The 12,466-nt window shown below is 41.7% G+C and overlaps 1 protein-coding gene across 5 annotated transcripts in view; it reads left to right on the top strand.

Moving 5' to 3' along the window:
• The first annotated feature begins 4,376 nt into the window (after positions 1–4,376).
• LOC135510783 (kinesin light chain 1-like) overlaps positions 4,377–12,466 on the top strand; it is a 56,732-nt gene continuing 48,642 nt past the window's right edge. The window contains exon 1 of one of the 5 annotated variants that reach the window (XM_064931997.1): positions 4,377–4,655. The gene's annotated coding sequence lies outside the window, so the exon portion shown is untranslated. Of the gene's footprint in view, positions 4,656–10,080; positions 10,374–12,466 lie in introns of those variants that run through there. The other 4 variants (XM_064931995.1, XM_064931998.1, XM_064931999.1 and 1 more) reach the window with 4 other exon arrangements.

Below are 12,466 nucleotides of genomic sequence, written 5' to 3'. Positions count from 1 at the left end.
CTTCAATCGGATCTCCCAGGTAACAACATCGATCCAAACCCTTACTCTGACTAAAGAAATATCTGAACTAGGTTTGGATTTACTAGATTTCACGACCACTTTACTTCTCTTATTTTCTTTTGCATTCGCCACTGTAATCCAATTCTTCTCACTCTCATCTCCACTCGACACACCATCTGATTCAAACATAACATCCACTTCTGACATTTTCTCGGGAGTAGTTCTCCTCGTACTCGACCCTCTCCTTCTTTGGAGGATGCAGCTTTCAAAGATTTGGCCTTTATTGGTTGACATGTCACCTGTCATGATATATTGCTTGTCTGTTTTTTGCTTTTGAAGCACTTTCGGATGCTATGAAAAGAAAAATAGAAATGTAATTATTATTATTATATTTACTGATCACGAAAAGAATGCAGCTACTCTCCTTGCCCCCCAGCAGACGAATCGAATGCTCTGCACCGTATTGGGATGTTTTATTGATAATGACCACATGGTTTGAGCAGAGGCTGCGCTCATAACAACTGAAAACTTGGAATTCCAAGTTGGAAACTTGGGCCTCTTTCTAGAGCTCCGACTTTCTGACCTGAATATCACTGACGTCATGATTTGACCTTGTTTTTTTCCAAGTTCCCAGCTGTTTTGAAAGCACTAAGAGGGAGGATAAACGTGAAAAATCTATCCCCACACTTGATCCTGCCCACTCGGCACTAGCCTCCCATTGGAATCTACAGGATGTGGTCTATCTTGGGTTAGTTAAAAAAAATCTTTGATATTACTTAATGTACTGTGAGGCCAAACCAATTCCCCCTGAGAGATGGCTAAAGTGGATGCTGAGTTCGAATCAAGCAGCCCGTCGAGCAAAGTTGACTGGACAACTGCAATGTCAAAAACTTGAACAAAAAGGAAATTGTCTAAAATTGAAGTGGAGGATACGTGTATGAATGATAATGAATCGTTCCTTGTTGGGATGTGTTTGTTGAGTAAGGATGCATATGTGGGAGACCCGTTTGAGGTGTTGAAAATGGTGAAGTGTGTGCTGGGAAAGGTTGAGTCTTTCAGAGGGTCTTATTTGGATGAATTGTATTTCTGAAGAACAAGAGGAAGACTGCAGTGAGCCTCAAAAGAATCCTGACAACAAAAGTATTGTGCTTTGAACTTCAGAGCAGAGCACTCATCAAAGGAGTCATCTCAGGGGTGACGATGGATGTTCAGGTTGAATACCTGAAAATAATTCCTGGTGTGGTTGGTACCCAGCGTCTTACTCGTTGGGTGAATGGAGAAAAATAAAATCTGTTGGTCCTGTTGTTTTTTAAATAAATAGCACCTACCTACGCATGTGAAGCTTGGTTATGTAAGATACGCTGTAAGAGCTTTCGTCGCCAAACCACTGCAGTGTAAAAAGAAGTAAGGATTTGGCCATGTTTCAAATGGGTGCAGACAGACAGAGGATACTGAAGAACAATGTGTAGAAGGACGACAGTGTTGCAATTGTGGTGGGGATCATGATCCCGAGTTTCTGGAGTGCCTTCTAAGGGTGAAGGATATTGACGTGGCAAAAGTTAGAGCGGTCAATCGAATCTCCTATGCAGTTGAAATTAAAGAGTTGAGAAAACAAGTGAAGCTAGTGAAGATACGATTCCACTCTCAAAGAACTCAAATAAACTGGACATTATTGTGGCTGTGGCAGAAAAGTTTGGGAGACTTAAGGATTATACATCTGAAGACTTGTGTGTACTGGTGCTGGAAGACGGAGTGCCCTCCCAGGCTCCCTTGAGCCTGTGTAGGGATCAGATCTGATTTCTTTTTAACAGAAAAGTTGTTTGATTTGTGGGGGGAATCATGTTTCCATCCTGCAAACTAGGTTGCGGGATGTACACTAAAGTAAAACGACTTTTAGAACTATGGCTGTGTTCGAATACCCATACTAACATACTTAATGAGTATATACTACATACTATTACTTCATTTCAGTATACTGTAAATAAACGGTATCCTTTCAGTAGAGCATACCAGCACCTGTCTACCGGAAGTTGATGCTGTTGCTATGCAACCTCTCCCCAGATTGCGATTTCAGATGTGTTCATACATTTTATCTGGAGTGCCAGTGTGCGCTCTGGTCATTTGTAAATTCATAGCATTGTCAGATTGTATGTTAGTAAATTCAGAGCGTTTCCCTCTCGAAGCATTCAGAGCGCACACTGGACATTCTGGCAGAGGAGCAGGGTTTCTAGCTCGATACTTCCAGACACAAAAGAGAGAACACCTCACTCTGACCATTTTACTCACACTAGCAGAGCTGGTTAGGCTGTTTTCATGTTATCCAGAGCATTGGTGACTAACTGTGCTGCTGGCAACAATTTAATTACGCTTTTCACCAGCCAAATCAAATCAAAACAAATTGTATTATTCACATGCGCCGAATACAACAGGTGTCGACCTTACAGTAAAATTCTTACTTACAAGACCCTAACCAACAATGCAGTTTAAAAAATATGAATCAGAAATAAAAGTAACAAGTAATTAAAGAGCAGCAGTAAAATAACAATAGCGAGACTATATACAGGGGTACCGATACAGAGTCAATGTGCAGGGGGCACCGGTTAGTCAAGGTAATTGAGGTAATATGTACATGTAGGTCGAGTTATTAAAGTGACTATTTATAGATAATAATAGAGAGTAGCAGCGGTGTAAAGGAGGGAGGGCAATGCAAATAGTCTGGGTTGCCATTTCATTAGACGTTCAGGAGTCTTATGGCTTGGGGGTAGAAGCTGTTTTAGCAGCCTCTTGGACCTAGACTTGGCACTCTGGTTACCGCTTGCCTTGCGGTAGCAGAGAGAACAGTCTATGACTAGGGTGGCTTGAGTCTTTGACAATTTTAGGGCCTCCCTCTGAAAGATATAGAGGTCCTGGATGGCAGGTAGTTTGGCCCCAGTGATGTACTGGACCGTACGTACTACCCTCTGTATTGCCTTGCGGTCGGAGGACGAGCAGTTGCCATACCAGGCAGTGATGCTCTCGATGGTGCAGCTGTAGAACCTTTTGAAAGTCTGAGGACCCATGCCAAATATTTTCAGTCTCCTGGGGGGGGAAGAGGTTTTGTCGTGCCCTCTTCACGACTGTCTTGGTTTGCTTGGACCATGTTAGTTTGTTGGTGATGTGGACACAACAGCACTCTCAACCTACTCCACTACAGCCCCGTCGATGATAATGGGGGCATGCTCAGTCCTCCTTTTCCTGTAGTCCATAATCATCTCCTTTGTCTTGATCACGTTGAGGGAGAGGTTTTTGTCTTTGCACCACACGGCCAGGTCTCTGACCTCCTTCCTAAAGGCTGTCTCGTCATTGTAATCAGTGATCAGGCCTACCACTATTGTGTCATCTGCAAACTTAATGATGGTGTTGGAGTCGTGTCTGCCGTACAGTTATGAGTGAACAGGGAGTACAGGAGGGGACTGAGCACGCACCCCTGAGGGGCCCCTGTGTTGAGGATCAGCGTGGTGGGTGTGTTGTTCCCTACCCTTACCATCTGGGGGCGGCCCGTCAGGAAGTCCAGGATCCAGTTGCAGAGGGAGTTTAGTCCCAGGGTCCTTAGCTTATTGATGGGCTTTGAGGGCACTATGGTGTTGAATGCTCAGCAGGTGTTGAGCGTTAGTAAATTCATCAGTTATTCTGCGCTCTGGCACACTAATAAGAGAGTGCTCTGAAATCGGAGTAGATAGCTAAGAGCGAATTTATGTCCGTTGAGAACGCACAACAACTTTAGCACTTAGCTAAGAATGACGTGAATAATCAAATCAATAAACGTTGGATATTTTATTTAACCGGGCAAGTCAGTTAAGAACAAATTCTTATTTACAATGATGGCCTACACCTAATGGGACTACCAATCACGGCCGGATGTGATACAGTCTGGATTCGAACCAGGACTGTCATGATGCCTCTTGCACTGAGTTGCAGTTCCTTAGTGGCGCAGCAGTCTATTAGATAGCATATAGTTAATATACTGGCAAGTTCGATGTATTTGTAGCCAACTAACAGTAGGTAGCTAGCTAACAGTACCTACTTCTGTTATGATATGCTCTGCGATTTGTACACTTAATGTGTAGCATAACTTATTTGAAAAGTCATTACTTTATTACATTGCTCAACATTTTCTTAATATTTGTCATAATTATTTAAAGCAATGAATTTGTATGCCCTCTTGTGGGACTTTTGCCATATTCTTCAAATCTGATAACTTTGTGAAGCCACGCCCATTTTCGGAACATTTCCATTATGGGCACTAAAAGCACGGAAACAGTGTCCACTGCTTGTATACTTCGTATTTTGGCGAATGTAGTACGACATCCGGGAACTTTTGGCATACTAACTCCAGTCATACTATTACCATTAAGCATACTACATGCTCAATTTACGTCACGAATAGTACGGTCTGTGCGGTTACAATCAGTATTCGAACAATGAGTATTCTGTGGGTAAAGTGCGCGAACGCCAACATACAGATAAAGAACAATAACCCATACTCCGACCAGCAAACTGGTGAAAACAAAATATGACGTAATTTTACCCCTACGCAAAGCCTGCTGGGAGCATACGTTTTCCAGAGGACATTTTGGATTTAAAGGGACTGGTCCAGCTGTTAGTCTCAGCTCTCGGTGAGTCCAAGTTCGATATTAATTTGATTTTTCTTCAAGTCAATGTGTGACTGCCATAAACGTATATTATTACAATAAGTCATGTCACTCAATTATTGTGGTTTGCTGGTGATTTACAGTGTATTCTCATAGGTTGTGGTGAAACCATTGTCTAGCTTGATAATGCTAGCAAACATTCATTAGATAACGTTAGCTTTCTCTGAACTGGCGTGAAGCATTTCGCATTGTTTTTGTAGCAATCAATTTTAACGCATTCGGTATGTTCTAGTAGCTACCTATAATCTTCATGGATAAAATAGGCTGCTAAGTGGTATAACCAAATATTTAGTCATTGTTCTAGCTGTGGTATAACTACTACAGCTACAGTTAATTTTTCGTAGCAGGTAAGGAGAACTTACGCAGCAGGTTAAGATAATGAACCTAGCTAACTAGGTGAATTAGGTTAAGGTTAGGAAAAGGGTTAGCGAAAATGCTCTCCTAACCTGATACTAAAAGTCACTACCAGCCGTCGTTGTACTCAATCAATGCCCCGTTCAAAAAACTGGGAACTTGAATATCTCTGACTTGTGATTTGAACGGTTATCCAACTCGAACTCGGACCTATTTCTAGAGCTCCGACATCAAGATAAAGGACGTCTTTATTTGACCTTGTATTTTTCCAAGTTCCCTGTTGGATAACCGTTCCCTGTTCCCTGAACGCAGCTAGAGTGGTTGTGACTAGTGCCATTTATACATATTTTTTTCTCATTTTGTCATCAGTTTCTAAACCAAGAGATGCAGCATCACAATACTTCCAGGAATGGTTGTGATTCAGGCTAAAGCCATGTTCGTGTTGGTAGTTTGAAGTGACTCCAATCCTATTTATTTGCATATTGGAATCTTATTTTTCCTGCAGTCTTAACATCCAAAAAAGCACATGGAATTGTATATTTCAAGCCATCTTAATAGGAAATCTATCCTCAGATACATATCTGATTCCTGGCCATGTGACTTGTCTGAATGGTCAAATCTGATTGATTTGCCTGTAAGTGTTTTTTTGAGGTTATTTAGCATATCTTGTTGCTTGCTAGCTACTCAAATAAAATGGTATTTGTCACATGCGCCGAATACATCAACCTTACCATGAAATGCTTACTTACAAGTCTTTAACCAACAACGGCAGTTTAAGAAAATATTTACCAAATAAACGAACAAAAGTTGCACCAAATAACAATACTGGGGCTATATACAGGGGTACCGGTACCGAGCCAATGTTCGGGGGTTGAGGTTAGTCGGTTAATTGTACATGTAGGTAGGGGTAAAGTGACTATGCAAAGATAATAAACAGCGAGTAGCAGCAGTGTAACCTTTTTGGATTAATTGGTTAAGCAGTTGTCGGTGATCAGGCCGACCACTGTTGTCGTCAACAAACTTCATGATGGTGTTGGAGTGCTTGCCCACACAGTTGTGGGTGAACAGGGAGTACAGGAGTGGACTAAGCACATGCCCCAGTGTTGAGGAGCAGTGTGGTAGATGTGTTGTGGCCTACACTTACCGCCTGTCAGGAAGTTCAGGATCCAGTTGCAGAGTGAGGTGTTTAGTCCTAGGGTCCTTAGCTTAGTGATGAGCTTAGTGATGAGCTTAGTGGGCGCTATGGTGTTGAACGCTGAGCTGTAGTCAATGAACAGCATTCTCACATAGGTGTTCCTTTTGTCCAGGTGGGAAAGAGCAGTGTGGAGGGCGATTGAGATTGTGTCATCTGTGGTATGCAAATTGGATTGGGTTTCCCGGGATGATGGGTTTGTGAGCCATAACCAGCCTTGCAAAGCACTTCAAGGCTACTGACGTGAGTGCTACTGGGGCGCTAGTCATTTAGGCAGGTTACATTCTCTTTCTTGGGCACAGGGACTATGGTGGTCTGCTTGAAACATGCAGGTATTAGACTCGGTTCGGGAGAGGTTGAACATGTCAGTGAAGACACTGTATTAGACTAAGCATAGGTGATTTGATGTTGAAATTGTGCTGGAATAGTGGAGGCAGCTCCTGTTTACTGCTTACGGTAACTCTCTTCTAAATCAATAGTTTAGTGGTCCGAAAATGTTAGGAATATTAAACTTGCTTGTCCATGCTGTAGGTCATGTAACTGTCTGTTACTGTACATGCAATATGTTTTGTGGACTTCACTGGACAGAGGTTGTTATCCAGTTTTGTGATAAAACAAAGGTGTGGTTGAATTTATTCGGCCACTGTCTTGTTTCAGCCTTTAGACCTATATATCACGGGTCACAAGGCATATGAATTTAAAGGTTATAGGCAAATATTGTTTTCTCTGTCTTCATATCTGTGCATATGAAGTCAACCATCCACTATATTGTAAACAAACAATATGTGTACAGAGAAGCTAACGAATATGCTGTGCCATTTGATTTGCTGCACATCTGGCTCGCTTTAGCAATACACTTAACTCTTTTGATATTTTATCTGTGAGGCCACTGTCTGTACTACAGAGAGAGCACAGTGTCTACCAGCTTATAGGGCAGATTATTGAATTGGAGCTGTGTCATGGTCACTTCCCTCTCAGCTGTCCCATGTCCTGCCACACCCTCCCAGTTGGCTGACGTTTCTTTGTGTCTGGTACCACTGGGGAGGAAGAGATATGTGTGTGTGTGTGTGTGCAGTAAACAGGACGATTGAATTATCTACTGGTGTTCAGCAGCCTGAGCAAGCGGACAGGAAATGCTTCTCTGGAGAGATGGTACAGAGGTCTTGGTTTCATTCAAACTGGCTTGTTTTTGCAGTGTTCTCTCTTTTTATTGTTGTAACAAATGGTAATTAAGATTAATCTCATAGCCTATTGATGTTTTGGCTATACCATGGGTGGTGAGTTAGTTCAAAGCTGAGATGTCATGCTAAAGCGTACCACACCCAAACAGCAGGGTGACATGTATTGTCAATAATCTTGCCCTGGAGGCAGCTTTGCGAGTGGCCACTAGCCGGAGTCAACCAGCCACAAAATCATAAAATAAGATTTGAAACCTAACCTTAACCACACTGCTAACCCTAATGCCTCACCTTAAATTAAGACTGAAAACTAAAAATATGCTTTTCATACATTTTTATGATATAGCCCATTTTTTACTTTGTCGCCGGCCCATCTGGTGGAAACCGCTCATTTCTGCCTCCAGGGCAGGATTCAAGACAGACGTCAACCTGCACCCAAACACTCACTATCAACTAAAAGTTTATTAGTTGTTATTTTTGCTTATGTTTCTAGCTCCAACAGTGCAGTAATACCTAGCAATACACACATAATCCAATATCGTAAAATAAATAAATATAACAAATTCATAAAGTATTAGAATAAGCAATGTTGGTCCGTAATATACGGTACCAGTCAAAAGTTTGGTCACGCCTACTCATTCCAGAGTTTCCTTATTTTTACTATTTTTCTACAGTAGAATAATAGTAAAGACAACCCAAAAAAGTGGTAAACAAATCACAAATATATTCGATATTCTTCAAATTAGAGGTCGACCGATTAATCGGAATGGCCGATTTAATTAGGGCCGATTTCAAGTTTTCATAGCAATTGGAAATTGGTATTTTTGGACACCGATTTTGCCGAATTATTTTTTTACGCCTTTATTTAATCTTTATTTAACTAGGCAAGTCAGTTAAGAACACATTCTTATTTTCAATGACTGCCTAGGAACGGTGGGTTATCTGCCTCGTTCAGGAGCAGAACGACCAGATTTTCACTACAACGCAATATAACGACCTGCCTCTTGTTGCACTCCAAGGAGACTGCCTGTTACGCGAATGCAGTATGCCAAGGTAAGTTGCTAGCTAACATTAAACTTAGTTTTTTAAAAGTTATCAATCAATCATAATCACTAGTTAACTACACATGGTTGATGATATTCCTAGATATTATCTAGTGTGTCATGCGTTGCGTATAATCTGACGGAGCATACAAGTATCTAAGTATCTGACTGAGCGGTGGTAGGCAGAAGCAGGCGTGTAAACATTCATTCAAACAGCACATTTTCTCAACCAGCTTCATGAGGTGAGGAATGCATTTCAATTAACAGGTGTGCCTTGTTAATTTGTGGAATTTCTTTCCTTCTTAATGTGTTTGAGCCAATCAGTTGTGATAAGGTAGTCCTATTTGGTAAAAGACCAAGTCCGGATTATAGCATGAACAGCTCAAATAAGTGAATAGAAACGACAGTTCATTACTTTAAGACATGAAGGTCAGTCATTCTGGAAAATTTCAAGTTTTTTCAAGTGCAGTCACAAAAACCAACAAGCGCTATGATGAGAGGACCGCCACAGGAAAGGAAGACCCAGAGTTACCTCTGCTGCGGAGGACAGGGTCATTAGGTTTACCAGCCTCAGAAATTGACAATTAACTGCACCTCAGATTGCAGCCCAAATAAATGCTTAAGAGTTCAACATACACATCTCAACATCAACAGTTTTTTTGGGGGGTTTCACCTTTATTTAACCAGATAGGCTAGTTGAGAACAAGTTCTCATTTGCAACTGCGACCTGGCCAAGATAAAGCAAAGCAGACTGCATGAATCAGGCCTTCGTGGTCTAATTTCTGCGAAGAAACCACTACTAAAGGACATCAATAAGATGAATAGACTTGCTTGGACCAAGAAACATGAGCAATGGACTGTCCTTTGGTCTGATGAGTCCAAATGTGAGTTTTTTTTGCTTCCAACCACCGTGCCTTTGTGAGACGCAGAGTAGGTGAACGGATGATCTCTGCATGTGTGGTTCCCACCATGGAGGTGGGGGTGCTTTGCTAGTGACACTGTCAGTGATTTATTTAGAATTCAAGGAAAAAAAAACCAGCATGGCTACCACAGAATTCTGCAGCGAAACTCCATATAAGCCAGTGACCTTGATCTGTGCAGCCAATAGCCAAAAAAAACAATATCTGGGGAATTACTTTTAATGCTATATTTATATTAAATGTAGCAATTATATGACAAGGGAACAACATTCCCACTTCTTTCATTATCAATAACAAAATGTTGCCCATATTATTGATGCAGAATGTCAAACTATAATAACCAAAATAGCACTGCCAATAGCTTTATATTGAAAATACTGTGATTGAAGAAAAAAATTCTACTTCGCCTACTGTAGCCTAGGCAGTGTGTTTGTGTATTCTTTGTGGCCTGAATGTCTGTTTTTGTTAAATAGCCTGTGTTATGTCTGCATGACACCTGGATAATGGTATGTGAACTGGCAAACGTGCCCAAACCTGTGCATGCAGGCTGCAGAGCAGAGGCAGTGTCTGCTCTCTTGATCAGGACAGCTCCCTCTTCCCTCCCCCTACCCCCACCTGACCTGCTCCTCTGTGAGGGTGGGGCTCCACACTCTGAAGCCTGCTCCGTCACCCCATGCTGAGGCTGGCTGTTCTCAGTCAGTGGGAAGGTCACAGTCCTGCAGGCACAGAGCTCTCCCATCCTCTCCACCACAGACACACACTCCTTCCTTTCTATCCCTGCCCTGCCTAGCTGTTTCCATCCATTCAGTGATTCTCTTCCCTCATCTAAAGGAGCCTCACTCAGTCTCTTTCTGTTTGGATTAACCTTGTCTTTCTGTGATGCTGTTGCTACGGTGACTGTGCTCGGGGTCTATTGCTGGTGACGGAGTCATTATTTCAACAGCCTGTCCTTGTGTCGAGCGATGAGGATCTGATCATCTGTTGCCGAAACGGAGGTTGGTTTTCTGATCCACTGAGTTAGCTTTATTTCAACGTCAGTACATATTAACGGTACAGGGACTTAATAGATTGTGTTTAGTGCCGGTGTTTAGGAATCACTCTTGGACCAGGACATTTTGGGATGAGGTTTCTTATGAAACACATTTTCTCAGCGTTTTAAATGGTTTTCTCTGTGTCTGGTTATTTTTCTGCTGGAATGTTTAGATGTGGGCCTTTCTATGACGTCCATGTCAAGTTAACTGAAAACACTGGGGAGATGTTTTGATAACCATATGTCTGGTTAGTGTCATTTCTAGAAAAATACTGCCCACATGTCATTTAGCCAAGTATTTTGCCTGAAGAATGTTCTGATGGAAATTATACTCACTGATTTTCTTCTGTGTGATTTAGATTAGACCTAGGTTAAAAATCGGTAAAGTTTGTTCCTAGGTTAGATGTAAGCATCAGGATAATTACGTAGGACTTGATTAATCTTACCTTTCTTCTACAATGTAGCTACTTTGCTTGAACTGCTTGGATATCATCATCATTAGCACATGGGCCACCATCTCCCACTTTTCTTATCCCATCTGCTTATTAACAGAACTAGCAAGTCTTTAGCCTAGATATGGGCAGGAGTAGGCTGTCATGCAGGGTTCTGCAGTGTGTTATAACTAACGAGCATCGCTTTTTCATTAGGAGTGGCGCGTGATAGCCAGTGTTTTTGCTAATAGGTGTCAGCATGTCTAAGTATGCCCACAGACTATTGTAGTAGCTACTGTACTGTGCAAACTTCATTGCCTCTGATAAACCTACAATGGAATTCCTTGGCACCCTGATAGGGGATTATAGACCTGCTCTGACTTGAGGGTGTCATTTTATATATAATGGCTAACTGTGCACATGGACTAACATCTTCCACAGGTAACACCTCACAAAGCAACTGTTTTGATTATGCAGAGGTTGTTGATTCTGCTCTTCACAAGTCTTTTGTGCCACCCTGGGTGACGGAGACCCCCCCCCCCAAAAAAAAAAAAACTGCTTAGAACAGGGCGCTCCAACCCTTTTTCTGGAGAGTTATCCTCCTGTAGGTGTTCTCTCCACCCTAATCTAGTGCAACTTGATTCTAACAATTAGCTTTTTGATAACCTCCTATGGCTGCGGTCCCTGTACAGGGATCAAAATCAGCGGAAATTCCAGAACGCCAACTAATAGTACTCGATACAACTCAAACTTTCATTAAAACACACATGCAGGGTACTCAATTAAAGCTACACTCGTTGTGAATCTAGCCAACATGTCAGATTTTTAAAATGCTTTTCGGCGAAAGCATGAGAAGCTATTATCTGATAGCATGCAACCCCCCGAAATACATGAAGGGGACGTAAAACAAAATAATTAGCGTAGCCGGCGCTACACAAAACGCAGATATAAAATATAAAACATTCATTACCTTTGACGGGCTTCTTTGTTGGCACTCCTATATGTCCCATAAACATCACAATTGGGTCTTTTTTTCGATTAAATCGGTCCATGTATACCCACAATGTCCATTTATGAAAACCGTCAGATCCAGGAAAAAACTCAGTTTCAAAACGCAACGTCATTTTTTTTATTAAAAAAGTTGCCTATAAACTTTGACAAAACACTTCATACTACTTTTGTAATCCAACTGTAGGTATTAGCAAACGTTAATAATCGATCAAATTGATCACGGGGCGATCTCTATTCAATAGCAGCAAGTCTTGAAATCATGGTCCATATTCTCCCTTTCATAACTTCCTCGGGTGTACTCGACGACAGGAAGTGCCTATTTCTCATTTGACCAAGGATTAACTTCAACACAATTCCCAACACTGGCGACATCGTGCAAAAGGTGTAGGAACTGTAAACCGGACGCTATCTACTTTCCCTTGCCATAGACAATACAGAGACTGGCGGATTGATATTTTTTTTGTTTTTTGTGAACAGTTTTCCTTGGGATTTTGCCTCCTACACACGTTCTGTTATAGTCACAGACATGATTTAACCAGTTGTATAAACTTCAGAGTGTTTTCTATCCACACATACTAATCATATGCATATACTATATTCCTGGCATGACTAGCAG

The sequence above is a fragment of the Oncorhynchus masou genome, chromosome 23 (genome assembly GCF_036934945.1).
Source record: "Oncorhynchus masou masou isolate Uvic2021 chromosome 23, UVic_Omas_1.1, whole genome shotgun sequence".
NCBI lineage: Eukaryota > Metazoa > Chordata > Actinopteri > Salmoniformes > Salmonidae > Oncorhynchus > Oncorhynchus masou.
Note: the sequence above shows the minus strand (reverse complement) of the source record. Positions and strands in the feature narration are given on the sequence as shown.